Genomic DNA, 13,983 nt, shown 5'->3' on the forward strand with positions numbered 1-13,983 from the left:
TTTTGCTAGGAGACCAGCGTGCAGCAGCAGCAGCACACAAGCAATAAAATGAGGTTAATGGAGTGCTTGCTCCATTAACCTCATTTAAGGGGAGGGTGGATTAGGCGGGCTAGCCACCTGGGAACCATCGGGCTCACCTGCGAGCATGGTGGTTCCCACAATTGGTAGAAAGCAGGCTAGGCTCCCTTAGCCCACTTTCTACTGATCATGGGAATAGCTTCACTGGGTGATTCTGGGCCAGTTACTGTACTTATCTCTCAGCCTAAAGTACCTCACAAGTTTTTGTGATGACAAACATAATCATGAACACTGCTCTGGGCTCCTTGGAGGAAGAGGAGGATATAAATCCAAACATAAATAAGTAAATAAAGCCCTTGACATCCTCAACATTCTGTAGGTCCTAGGAGCAGAGTCTTGTTGGGCCATTTTTTGGTTTTATTTTCTTTCTTTTAATTTCCAAACTAATACACTTCTGCATATCTGAACATTCATAAACCACTACCTTATTCTTGGGTGGCCCTGTTTTGCCTCTTAAGAAATAGGAATGAACCCAAATTCAGCATTTGATACTAAGCTGATTTCCCAAAACTCTAGAATTTTTCGCCTCCTAGTCTGAATGCACAAGGATGGGTGGCTTTCCATTCTGAAAGAATTAGGTCTCAGTGTACCGTGACTGTCACCTACTTATTTCTGGTTCCAGCATACTTCGTAAATTGACTTATGGATGAAATGTTGCAGGGAAAATGTAACTGTAGACCTCTTCTTCATATGGATCTTCAAGCAGAACTGAAGTAATGCAAGACAGGTTATTCTGTCCCCAGGGACAATGTACTACATCATTTATGGAATATCAGAACCTAAGAAAAGTCCTACTGTATTAGATCAGGCCCACATCAGGTCCAGCATCCTGTTTCCCACAGTGGTCAGCCAGATGCTTTTGTGAAGCCCGCAAGTAGAGTTTGAAGACATTGTTCCATTCTGGCTGTTGCTCCCTGTTATTTAGAGGCATGCTGCACTCAATTTTTGGTGGGTGTTTGGTCTTAAATTGGCAAAAGGGCCTGAGCAGAGCCATTTTCACCCAGGAAAAGCTATTTTGTGCAGCCTTGGTGTGAGACCAAGTTTTTGCTGAGAACAGCCCCTGCTGTTGTGCACTCTGCTCATGGCCTTCGCTCATGGCCTTCAAAACAAGACTGAGCATGAGATCATCAGCACTTGACTTCTCGTTTTGAATAGAGAGGAGGGAAAGTGAGAGCAAAACCCTTTGACTAAGGCCTGAAACAGTGTTTTCAGGCCTGAGGCAGAAGGGGAAAAGATCTGGAGTGGATACTATTGTGGCGTGGAACCCACAAGACGAGAAGTCACCTTGGAAAGTTTTTCAGCAAGCCAACAGGGGGAGAGAGCATTTTATTCTGAGGGTTGCCTTTGACTTTTTTGTTGTTGTTACTGTCTTTTTACATCTGAAGACCTCAGCTCAAGTGTGTGCCTTGACTTTATGTCAATGATTGTGTTCTGCTTTTGCTCTTTGGTTTGTTATTAGCAATAAAAGAGATATTAGGGGAAAATAATCCCCCCTTCTCCTCCTCTTCTTCATTTTTCACTTGTTCGGACTATCCTTGGCCTAGCACCTAGGTCCAAAAGCAGCCTGGACCTGAAGGGATTTGAAGGCCCCCATCCTCCGCTGTGAGGCCCACCTTATTATTTTTTAATAAATTCCTGCTACCACCCTGCTGCTGCTCCTGTCTCCGGGAAGTGGGGATCCAAATGACCAGGGGGCTATCCAGAACCCCGCTGCTGTCCCATGCCTGTCCCACTGCGGCCCCGATGCTGCTGCCCTGTGCCGATATTTGCCGTCTTCACCACCAGGGGGGTGGAGGGTGAGCAGCGAGTGGAGCAGCCCCCCCCCCGCAGCAGCAGCGGCCTGTCCAGTGGGTGTGCAGTGTGAATATGGAATGTTGCATGCTGTGATATCACCAGCATGTGATGTTCCCTATTCACAATGCACAGGTGTGCCCACTGGACAGGCTACTGCCGCGTTGGGTGAGGGCTGCCTGCTCTGCTTGCCACTCACCCCATCAGTGAAAATGGCAAATATTGGTGTGGGGCAGTAGTGCAGTGGTAGGGTGGTAGCGGGCTGGGCAGTGGGGCCCTGGGAGGTGCCCAATCATTTTGAGGCCCCCTCAGGAGGCAATGATCCTGGTTCCTGAGATCCGTGGCTAAATCCGCCTCTGCTTAGCTCAGCCTAGGACCACAGGATCCACTTTGCTGGGTGAGAGGCCCATCTGGGATAAAGTATATGTTCCTGGCAGGCACACTTTCCCCCTCAGGGGTATCATATACATGACACTGCCTCCTTAGAACCGTCATGACTAGTAGTCATTGATAAATGTATTGTCCATGAATTTGTTTAATCCCATTTTAATGCCATCTAGGTTGAGTAGGTCATAGAGAGATGGGTCTGTGACCCGCGCGTAAATCGCATGGTTACTTGCCTGCCTCGTGCGAAGGTTGCAGATGTCATGCTGCATATAGGTAGGCTGTTGGGCAGTGCTGGGGAGGAGTCAGCTGTTGTGGTGCATGTTGGCACCAACGATGTTGGGAAATGCAGTCGGGAGGTCCTGGAAGCCAAATTTAGGCTGCTAGGTAGCATACTGAAGTCCAGGACACCCAGGGTAGCATTCTCTGAAGTGCTACCTGTTCCATGTGTAAGGACAGCAAGACAGGCATTGCTGAGGGGTCACAATGAGTGGATGAGATGGTGGTGCTAGGAGGAGGGGTTTAGATTCATTAGGCACTGAGATACATTTTGGGGGAAGCAAAGCCTGTACAAAAGGGATGGGCTGCATTTGAACCAAAATGGGACCAGACTGCTGGCGCTAAAAATCAAGAAGGTTGCAGAGCAGCTTTTAAAATGACTCCTGGAGGATTGCCTGTGGGAACAGGGTGGTATCTGCTTCCCCTAAGGGTGAGGGTGAACATGTTTTGGATAAACCAGAAAGGGACTGAGCAGAGCCAGGAGTTGAGCAGAAGAAAACACAGGACAGCTTGCCAAATAGGTCAAATGATGGTAAGGGGGATAGCACACACCAACACAAGGTGAGGGCCCCCATGTATAGGTGTCTGTATACCAATGCAAGAAGCCTCCAAGCCAAGATGGGTGAACTGGAGTACTTGATTGATTGATTGATTGATTGATTGATATATCGCCCTTCCAAAAATGGCTCAGGGTGGTTTACACAGAGGAATAATAAATAAATAAATATGATGGAACCCTGTCCCCAGAGAGCTCACAATCTAAAAAGAAACATAAGATAGACACCAGCAACAGTCACTGGAGGTACTGTCTGGGGGTGGATAGGGCCAGTTACTCTCCCCCTGCTAAATAAAGAGAATCACCACATTAAAAGGTGCCTCTTTGCCAAGTTCGCAGGGGTTACTTAGTTACTAATGAAACCATAACTTGGTTACTAATGAAAACATAGATATAGTGGGTGTAACAGAAACCTGGTGGAATAGTGAGAACCAGTGGGACACTCAATGTGCGACTCAATGTGCGGCAGCTGTAAAAAAGGCCAATTCCATGCTAGGGATCATTAGAAAACTATGGTGCGGCCACACCTGGAGTACTGCGTACAATTCTGGTCAGCACATCTAAAAAAGGACATTGTAGAACTGGAAAAGGTGCAGAAGAGGTCAACCAAGATGATCAAGGGCCTAGAGTACCTTTCTTATGAGGCAAGGCTACAACACCTAGGGCTATTTAGTTTAGAAAAAAGATGACTGTGGGGAGACATGATAGAGGTCTATAAAATCATGCATGGTGTGGAGAAAGTGGACAGAGAGAAATTTATCTCCCTCTCCCATAACACTAGAACCAGGGGTCATCCCATGAAATTGATTGCCAGGAAATCTAGGACCAGCAAACAGAAGTACTTTTTCAAACAACGCATAATCAACTTGTGGAATTCTCTGCCATGAGATGTGGTGACAGCCAACAACCTGGATGGCTTTAAGAGGGGTTTGGATAACTTCATGGAGGAGAGGTCTATCAATGGCTACTAGTTGGAGGGCTGTAGGCCACCTCCAGCTTCGGGGGTGGGGTGCCTCTGGGTACCAGTTGCGGGGGAGTAACAGCAGGGCATGCCCCCAACTCCTGCCTATGGCTTCCAGTGGCACCTGGTGGGCCACTGTGCAAAATGGGATGCTGGACTAGATGGTCCTTGGGCCTGATCCAGCAGGGCTGTTCTTATGTTCTTATGTTATGTTCTTATGACAAGATTATTCCTGTATATAAACTCTATAGAAGGGACAGTGAGGGGAGGGTTGGGGGAAGAGTGGCACTGTATATTGAAGAAGGGATAGATTCCAATTAGCTAGAAAACCTAGGTGGACCAGAGTCCTCCACAGAATCATTATGGGTAACATTATGAGGACAGAAAGGAAATGTGTTACTAGGGACGTGCTATCACCCTCCAGATCAAAGTGCTGAGAGTGACCTGGAGTTGGAAAAACAAATAAGAGAGGCATGAAAGAGAGACAGGGCAGTAATAATGGGTAACTTCAACTACCCATGCATAGACTGGGTAAATTCACATTCAGGTAATGTCAGAGAGTCCACATTTCTAGATGTGCTAAATGACTGTGCCTTAGAACAGTTAGTTTTGGAACCAACCAGAGAGATGGCAACCTTGAATTTAATCCTGTGTGGGGCCCAGGACCTGGTGTGAGATGTCAGAGTTTGTGTGTGTTTGTTTGTTTGTTTGTTTATTCAAATTTCTATACCGCCCCTCCAGAAAGGGCCCTTCCAGAAAGGCAGAGTTGCAGATCCATTGGGTAACAGTGACCACAGTACGATCCAGTTCAGCATGTGTGTGAATGGAGAATTGTCAAGCAAGTCCAATACAAATGTGTTGGACTTCAGAAGAGGAAACTTCTCAAAAATGAGGGGACTGGTAAGAAGCTGAAAGGGAAAGTCAGGAGGGTAAGATCACTCCAGAAAGCATGGAACTTGTTTAAAACCACAGTACCAGAAGCACAAGCGAAGGCAGTTCTAGAAGCACGGGAGAAGGCAATGGTAAACCACTCCTGTATTCTACCAAGAAAACCACATGGCTCTGTGGTCACCAGGAGTCAACACTGACTTGACAGCACAAACTTTCCTTTCCCTTTCCTACTAGAAGCACAGTTGGAATGTATACCAAAAACGAGGAAAGGTACCACGAAGTTAAGGAGGATGCCAGCGTGGCTAACAAGTAGAGTCAGGGAAGCTATAAAAGGGAAGAAGACTTCCTTCAGAAAATGGAAGTCCTGCCCAAATGAAGAGAACAGGAAGGAACATAAACTCTCGCAAAAGAAATGAAAGGACACAATAAGGGATGCAAAGAAAGAGTTTGAGGAGCATATAGCTAGAAGTGTCAAGGGGGATAACAAAAAGTTATTTAAATATATCAGAAGTAGAAAACCTGCCAGGGAGGCGGTTGGACCCTTAGATGATGAGGGTGTGAAAAAGATTATTAAGGAGAATAAGGAGATTGCAGAGAAGCTGAATGAGTTCTCTGCATCTGTCTTCACAGCAGAGGATACTGACCATATACCCTCTCCAGAATGGAGTTTTTCAGATTTAACTGCTGAGGAACTGGTTGAATTTGAGGTGACAAGGGAAGATGTTCCAAACCGCCTTGAAAAGCTAATAATTAACAAATCGCCAGAGTCAGATGGCATCCACCCAAGAATTCTGAAGGAATTCAAATGTGAAATTACCAGTCTCCTAGCAAAAATATATAACTTGTCCCTACAATTGGGCTCTATTCTGTACCAGAGGATTGGAAAGTAGCCAATGTGACCCCAGTTTTCAAGAAGAGATCCAGGGGGGATACAGGAAATTACAGGCTGGTCAGCTTAACTTCGGTCCTGGGTAAATTGATGGAAAGTATATAGAATTGTTTTATAATTGTTAAGCATATACGTAGGTTAACAATTGTTATGCATATAGAAGAACAGGCCTTGTTGAAGGAGAACCAGCATGGCTTCTGCAAGGGCAAGTCTTGCCTCACTAACCTTTTGGAGTTCTTTGAGAGTGTCAACAGGAATGTGGATAAAGGTGATCCAGTTGACATCGTATACCTGGACTTCCAAAAAACTTTTGATAAAGTTCCCCACCAAATGCTCCTGAGTAAACTTAGCAGTCATTCGATAAGGGGACAGGTTCATGTGTGGATCGGTAACTAGTTGAAGGACAGGAAACAGAGAGTAGGAATAAATGGACAGTTTTCACAATGGAGGGAAGTAGGAAGTGGGGTCCCCCGGGGATTGGTACAGTGCTCTTTAATCTGTTGATAAATGATCTAGAATGATCTAGAAGTTGGGGTAAGCGGCAAAGTAGCCAAAATTGCAGATTATTCTAAACTATTTAGGGTAGTGAAATCCACAACGGATTTTGAAGAACTCCAAAAAGATCTCTCCAAACTGGGGAGCTGGGAGACAAAATGGCAAATGCAGTTCAATGTAAACAAGTGTAAAGTAATGCACATTGGGGCAAAAAACACCACATATACTGTACACTGATGGGATCTGAGCTGTCGGGGACTAACCAGGAGAGAGTTGTTTGGGTTGTGGTAGACAGCTCATTGAAAGTGTCGTCTCAGTGTGCAGCAGCTGTGAAAAAAGCTAATTCCATGCTAGGAATCATTAGAAGGGGGATTGAAAATAAAAATGCTACTATTATAGAAATCTATGGTGCGGCCACATCTGGAGTACTGCATACAGCTTTGGTCACCGTATCTTAAGAAGGATATTGTAGTATTGGAAAAGGTGCAGAAGAGTGCAACCAATATGATCAGGGGCCTGGAGCACCTTCCTTATGAGGCTAGGCTGCAGCATCTGGGGCTCCTTACCTTGGAAAAGAGGCAACTAAGGGGAGATATGATTGAAATGTATAAAATTGTGCATGGAGTGGAGAGGGTAGACAGAGATAATTTTTTCTCTCCCACTCACACCACTAGAACCAGGGGCCACCCCATGAAATGGAAGGTTGAGAAATTTAGGACTGGCAAGTGGAAGTACTTTTTCACACAGTGCATAATTAATCTATGGAATTCCTTGCCATGGGATGTGGTGATGGCCACCAGCTTGGATGGCTTCAAAAGCGGCTTAGACAGATCCATGGAGGACTTTAAAAAGGATATTGTAGAACTAGAAAAGGTACAGAAGAGGGCAACCAAAATGATCAGGGGCCTGGAGCACCTTCCTTATGAGGCTTGGCTACAGCATACTAGTAGGCTCCTAGTCTGACGGCTGTGGGCTATCTCCAGCCTCAGAGGCATGATGCCTCTCAATACCAGTTGCAGGGGAGCAACAGGGGAGCAACAGCAAGGGGTTGCAGGGGAGCAACAGCAAGAGAGAGGGCATGCTCTTGCCTGTGGGCTCCCCATAAGCATCTGGTGCGCCACTGTGTGAAACAGAATGCTGGACTAGATGGGCCTTGTGTCTGATCCAGCAGGGTTGTTCTTATGTTCTAAGTGGCCATCAACACATCTTGTGGCAGCAAATTCCATTTGATTTGTGTGAAGAAATAACTGACAGCCCCATTAAATGTGACATACATGACTTGCACATAAAATAGAAATGCGTTATAACTGTATTATTAGGCTTTCAGTACACACAGAAACAGCAACCTGCATATTCTACTGCTATAAGTTTTAGCAATCTTACCATTTTGTCCTGAACACAAGTACTAGAATTTAAGATGACCCCCTTAAAAAAATAGGGGTTAAATACTGGTTATATATGTATTTACCCAAAAGGAGCAGTACTTGGAATTTAAGATTCTGCCTCCCCACCCCAGTTTCCAACATCAAAGAACTTGGAAAAAACCTAGGACTGGGTCTCACGATCAGTGAGACCTGGTTTTGTCTGGTGAGCAGGAAGAGCGGGCTAAGCTCGTTCTCCCCACTCACAAACGGGCAGGGAATCCTGGACGGCCGGATTGGCCGCCCACACGATGGCCGGCTCCAAGACGGAGCCATCCACGTGGCCCCCATCCACGTGGCCCCCATCCACGTGGCCCCCATCCACGTGGCCCCCGCAAGCCCTAGTATGCTCTGTGCGAGTGCACAGGGCATACTGGGGAGACCCCTGAGCCGGGAAGCTGCTTTTAAGCCTCCCAGCCGGGGGTCTACTCTGGATCGCAAAAAGCAGGTTTGCAGGAGCGCTCGCTCCGCAAACCTGCTTTTTGCCAGGGGTTCTCGAGCTGCGGGCCCGGTGGTTCTGACGACCAACCCTAGCCTCTGCTAGCCCAATTTTTGTTGGTTGCGAGAACAGCCCCCTAGTCTTAGGTCTAGGTAAAGACAGTCTTTTAAAGATGCATTTGTTCTTGAAGTGTCTCAGATAAAAACTAATCCAAACAAGACTTTCTAGTGTGGACGAAGAAGATGCTTAGACGATTGCCAGCTACTGCCAGCAGCCTGGAGGGTCACGGGCTGGGATGCATCTTCCCCACCCCTGGAACTCTCCTAGAATGCACTGTGTGAGAGTGCAGTGCATTATAGAGATTCTTCTGGCACTGGCCGGGAGGCTACCCGTGTGTAGGTGCCAAGCGGAGCCACACAGAGCCATGTGACACTGACACACTAGCACTAAGCCCGGTTTAAAACCCAGGCTAAGTGGTGGGCTCCCTAAGCGGGTTTGCCACTGGGCTTCCTTAGCCTGGTTTTGCCTACGTGTGTGAATAGTCTCCTAGACTATTTCATAGTCAGTGCACATATGGGTGCTTTCAGACTTTTCACACAAAAGGTTTTATGTTTTCAGAGCTGGAAGCCTGCCATTATTTCAGGACCTGCTCAACTGCACAAACAACCCAAGCAATTATTGAGGTGGCTGTATTTTCTTTTTGAGAAGGGGAGGGATGAATCTAGTAGCTAATCGCAGAAGTGCAAGCCAGCACTGTAGTTTCACAGTTGATGTTCTCTTAGATTGTGCATTGCAGTCCCAGTAACTAACAGAACTGTATTCCCCTCTGCAATTGTTGTGTGTGTGTGTGTGTGTGTGTGTGTAGTATCTTATCATATTTTCTAAGTTACAAAATATGGTGCTTTTACTGCATGGAAAATGCATTCTTCTCAAATGTGAGGAGCAGTGTACTACAAAGAAATGTAAATGCAATTTTGATGTGCAGATAATGGTATTCAAAGGCCCTGAAGTTATATTAGTCCATGATGCTGTTCTCACAAGCAGCCAAGCCCAGGATTAGGCAACCAAGCCTGGGCTTGGCTACCTGTGAGGAGAACCCCTGGGATCCATGCAAATCCTGGCGGTGCCTTGGCACCAGACTCTGTGCTGAAAACTGACTGCTGGGATCATGTGTCAGTGTGAGCTACTTGCAGTTCACACTGCCACAGAGATGGGTGCCTAGAGCACCCATCCCCTGGGGGAATCCCCCAGAGCACTGTGCTCAGTGTGTGGTGTGGTGCACTGTGGGATGCCCAGAGGCCGGGACAATGAGTCCTGGCCTCAGAGTGATCCATGCTGCTCCATGATGCACGGAGCAGGAGGGAACATGTCGGAGCGTGCTCCGCAGTCCTACTAGGTGGTGGTTGTTGTTGTTAAAAAGATTTATACCCTGCCCCTCCAGTACAATACTGCTCAGGGCAGCTCACAACAATAAAATAGATACAATATACAATAACAGCAATAAAATTAACTAAATTAAGCAAACAAGTGAAAAGTCAGGTTCAAAACTACAATCCATATTAAATTTCAAATTAAAAATTTTAAAAGCTAAAAATTGAGAATTATAAAAACTGGGGGGAATCAATGATCATCTGGGGGAAGGCAAGGTTTGGGAAACCTCCCCCCTCCACCCCTCCACCCAGGAGGGCATGTGAATGGTCCCTGAGTGTCCTTATATCCAATGTAATAACTAGAAGCAGAAGCCTGAATTTGAATCAGATAAAGCAGGGTTGTCAAATTTCAGTTTCAAAAATATTGTCCCCATGGACTGAGCCAAAAACGAACCTGTGGAATCTGGCAGGTTGTGGGAAGAACTGGCATAGAGCCCAGTCTGAAAGCACACAATTTGGTGGGTGGAGGTTGGGGTAGTAGTGGCGAGTGCTAAGAGATCAGTAGCAAAAACAAAATTTCATCAAGTGAGCTCTGAGGACTTCAGACTGTAGTACTAGCCAAGAACTATGTTTTACTAGCCAGGCTCATACAATTTTGGAGGATTGGCCAGCCACATTCTCAGCCTGAAAAAGGCGCCCATGCAGCCAGGTGTGTTGTGAGTAAATTATTAATGAGCTCCTGGACATAATATGTTTCGGCAAAATATCTTGTGTTGGTCGAAATGTTGGTCACTAGTATCTCACTTTGACATTTTAATGAGGAAACTTTACATAAATGGTTGATGAAATCTCCTTTCTACAAACCCGTCACCTTCCCCAAAGCAAGCAGTTACTTTTTAGGGCAGCAAGAGATGGGTTATAGATGGATGAGTCTGTAGACAGACATATTGTTGATAGGTTTCCAGATCATTGTCCTTTAATAGAATGAGGTGCTTTCTTTTTATTTCCTGAAGTAGGAGGCGTCTGAGGACACTATAAAGAAGCCTTTGAAGGCCTCATTCCATACTCAGCTACCCTGCTATTGAATGGGTGGCATCAATAAATTGACAATCTTGACACAACAGTGGCTCAGTGTCCTAAAAAGCTAAAGTAAATAAGAAGAATGTGCCATGAGTCTGATGGAGGAGATCCATAAAAACTGCCACTAACTGATCTATCTATCGGTCTTTATACATATATTGTTCCCCTCATCCTAGTCCCTGAGAGCCTTTGCTTAAATTAAAAGGAGGAGCAAAACTAGAGTACACACATTAGCACATTGTAGTTTATATTAGAAGTGGTTCATTAATGCATAGGCTGTTTGTCCACTAACATATGAATAAGTATTTGGGCGGGGGGGGGGGAGGAATTTGCTACCCTGTTTAAATATATTTTGTAAACAGAGTAATGTGTAAAGTTTTGTAAAGTGTAAAGGGGGAGGGATTCTGATGAACACCCCTCACATACAATTAAAGGATGTGAAGAGAATGTGTTGGATTCATCTAGACCCATTCCAAACTGGCTTTTGGGTGGGCTACGAGGTGGAGACTGCCTTGGTCGGCCTGATGGATGATCTTCAATTGGAAATTGACAGAGGGAGTGTGACTCTGAAGTCTGTTGGTCCTTTTGGATCCCTCGGTGGCTTTCGATATCAGAATCCTTCTGGAAAGTCTGAGGGGATTGGGGGTGGGAGGCACTGCTTTGCAGCGGTTCCACTCCTACCTCACAAGCAGATTCCAGATGGTGTCTCTTGGAGACTGTTGTTCTTCAAAATCTGAACTTTCCTATGGTGTCCCTCAGAGCTCCATATAATCTCAGATGTTGCTTAATACCTACATGAAACCGCTGGGAGAGATCATCAGGGGATTTGGTGCAGGGTGTTATCATTATGCTGATGACACTCAAATCTATTCCTCCATGTCAACATCATCAGGAGAAGGCATAACCTCCCTAAACGCCTGCCTGGAGGCGGTAATGGGCTGAGTGAGGGATAACAAACTGAGGCTGAATCCAGATAAGGCGGAGGTACTTATTGTGCCAGGTCAAACTCGGGAGATGATTTTGGTCTGCTTGTTCTGGATGGGATCACTCTCCCCCCAGAAAGAACAGATATGCAGTCTGGCGGTGCTACTAGATCTGAACTTCTCCCTGGTGTCCCAGATTGAGGTGGTGGCCAGAGGTGCTTTTTATCAGCCTTGGCTGATATGCCAGCTGTGTCCATTTCTTGAGATTAATGACCTCAAAACAGTGGTACATCTGCTGGTAGTCTCTAGGCTGGATTACTGCAATGCACTCTATGTGGGGCTGCCTTTGTACTTAGTCTGGAAACTACAGCTGGTTCAGAATGCGGCAGCCAGGTTGGACTCTGGGTCATCTAGGGGAGACCATATTACTCCTGTCTTGAAGGAATTGCACTGGCTGCCAATACATTTCTGGGCAGAATACAAGGTGCTGGTCATTATCTATAAAGCCCTAAACAGCTTAGGCCCTGGGTATTTAAGAGAACGTCTTCTTTGCCATGAGCCCCACCGCCTGCTAAGATCATCTGGAGAGGTCTGCCTGCGGCTGCCACCAACTCATCTGGCAGCTACTCAGGAACGGGCCTTCTCTGTTGCAGCCCCTGGACTTTAGAATGCGCTCCCTGTTGAAATAAGAGCCTCCCCATCTCTGGCAACTTTTAAAAAGGCACTGAAGACACATTTATTCACCCAGGCTTTTAATTAGATTTATAGTTTTAAATAATTTTAATACTGGTTTTAAATGTTTTTAATCTTTTAAATGATTTTAATTGTTAATTGATTTAATATTTTAAGTGAATTTAATTGTAAGTCACCCAGAGACACAAGTTTGGGGTGGTGTAGAAATATTTTAAATAATAAACTGTAAGATTTATTTGAAAGTGGAACTGTGTGTCTGCCTCACATAGTGGTGGGCTCCTCTTCCCGAGAAGTTTCTAAAGAGGCTGGATGGCCATCTATTGAGGGCTGTAGCAGATTTCTGCCCCTACTGAGCAGGGGCTTGGTCTAGAAGAAATCCAAATTTTCTTCCTGTTCTAACGTTCTATGATATAAGCCCCATCAAAAGCTCAGGTGGGCAATGGCCTAAAAAAGAAAACAAGTTCTGAATTCCCGACAGCTAGAACTATTTAGCTCAGAGCTGCCAGGAATTCAGAACTTGTTTTCATTTTTGGCACTTTGTTTGGGTCCTTCTCACACCCAGGTCAAAGTAAACTTCCAGGACAAGCCCCCAGCAAGATATCATTGCAGGTCATCCTGCATCAGGGCACTGCTGTCTAAGTCCTGGCAGGTGAATTTGTAAAGGACAGCCTCCTTTGTGATTCTTGGTGGGATAATCATAGCATTGGAGCTTCCTGATGGGCGAAATTGCATATTACAAACCTTTCAAAACGTATGATATTCTCAGCATGAGAAACTTTGAAAGGGCACAAAGACTTAAACTGTATTAGCAAAACCATGCTGTAATCGGTCACTGGCAGGAAAGAATAAACCTGCTGTTTGGCTTCCTAGCAAGCAGAGCACAGCAGTGTGATTGGAATTACTGAGAAGCATCCCCGCCCCCCCTTTAGCAGGATTAACATTTCAGAACATGGTAGGATTCGGAAGTTTATTTCTTTCTTTTTTAAAATGCTTTTTTACAATGGCAAGTGGGATGAAAATAAAATGAAAATGGATTTTTCAGGCATCTGTGCTGAAGTGCCTTTTGTGTCACACACTGAATTCATATAAACTGTCATTTGGATTGTGTATTGAGCAGATGGTATAGACAGATCACCTGGAAAAAAGCATCAGTGTTAGGGGTGGACGTGAGTCAATGACTACAGCCCATTCTCATGACTATAGCTCATTGTAACATGACTATAGTCATTCTTCTGACTGTAGCCTATTATCGTGTCATATCCAGGGTGTGTAAATGCATGTAGAGGGGAGATGTAAACACGTTCATTTGAAATCAGTGGAGTCATGGAGTCAGCTGCATGAATATAGGGCGCTATCCCTGTGTTTGGGAACCTTGGGACATGCACAGATTTGGGATGCTAATATTTGTAGCACATTGATTATACTCTCTTTGCATCCCATGAATTTGCATCTGCTTCTGGCCCCTCTGTTGCTGCCTTGGACAGTGACCCCATCTGACTTTGAACTTGCATTTACTTCTGGCCCCTTTAACACACTATAGCACTTTGAGTCTTGATGTTTTGTCTGGTTCTGACTAGCTCCTTGCCTTTGGCCCTTTATGGACTCCAAAACCCAATCTTCTGATTACACACCTGCTCGGATCCTGGTTTGCCTTCCCTGAAACTCAATTTAGCCTATTTTGGCCAATGTCATTGTGTTCAGGACTCTGAACTGAGAGCCAGTTTCCACAGGTT

The sequence above is a fragment of the Hemicordylus capensis genome, chromosome 1, assembly GCF_027244095.1.
Source record: "Hemicordylus capensis ecotype Gifberg chromosome 1, rHemCap1.1.pri, whole genome shotgun sequence".
In the NCBI taxonomy this organism is placed as follows: Eukaryota; Metazoa; Chordata; class Lepidosauria; order Squamata; family Cordylidae; genus Hemicordylus; species Hemicordylus capensis.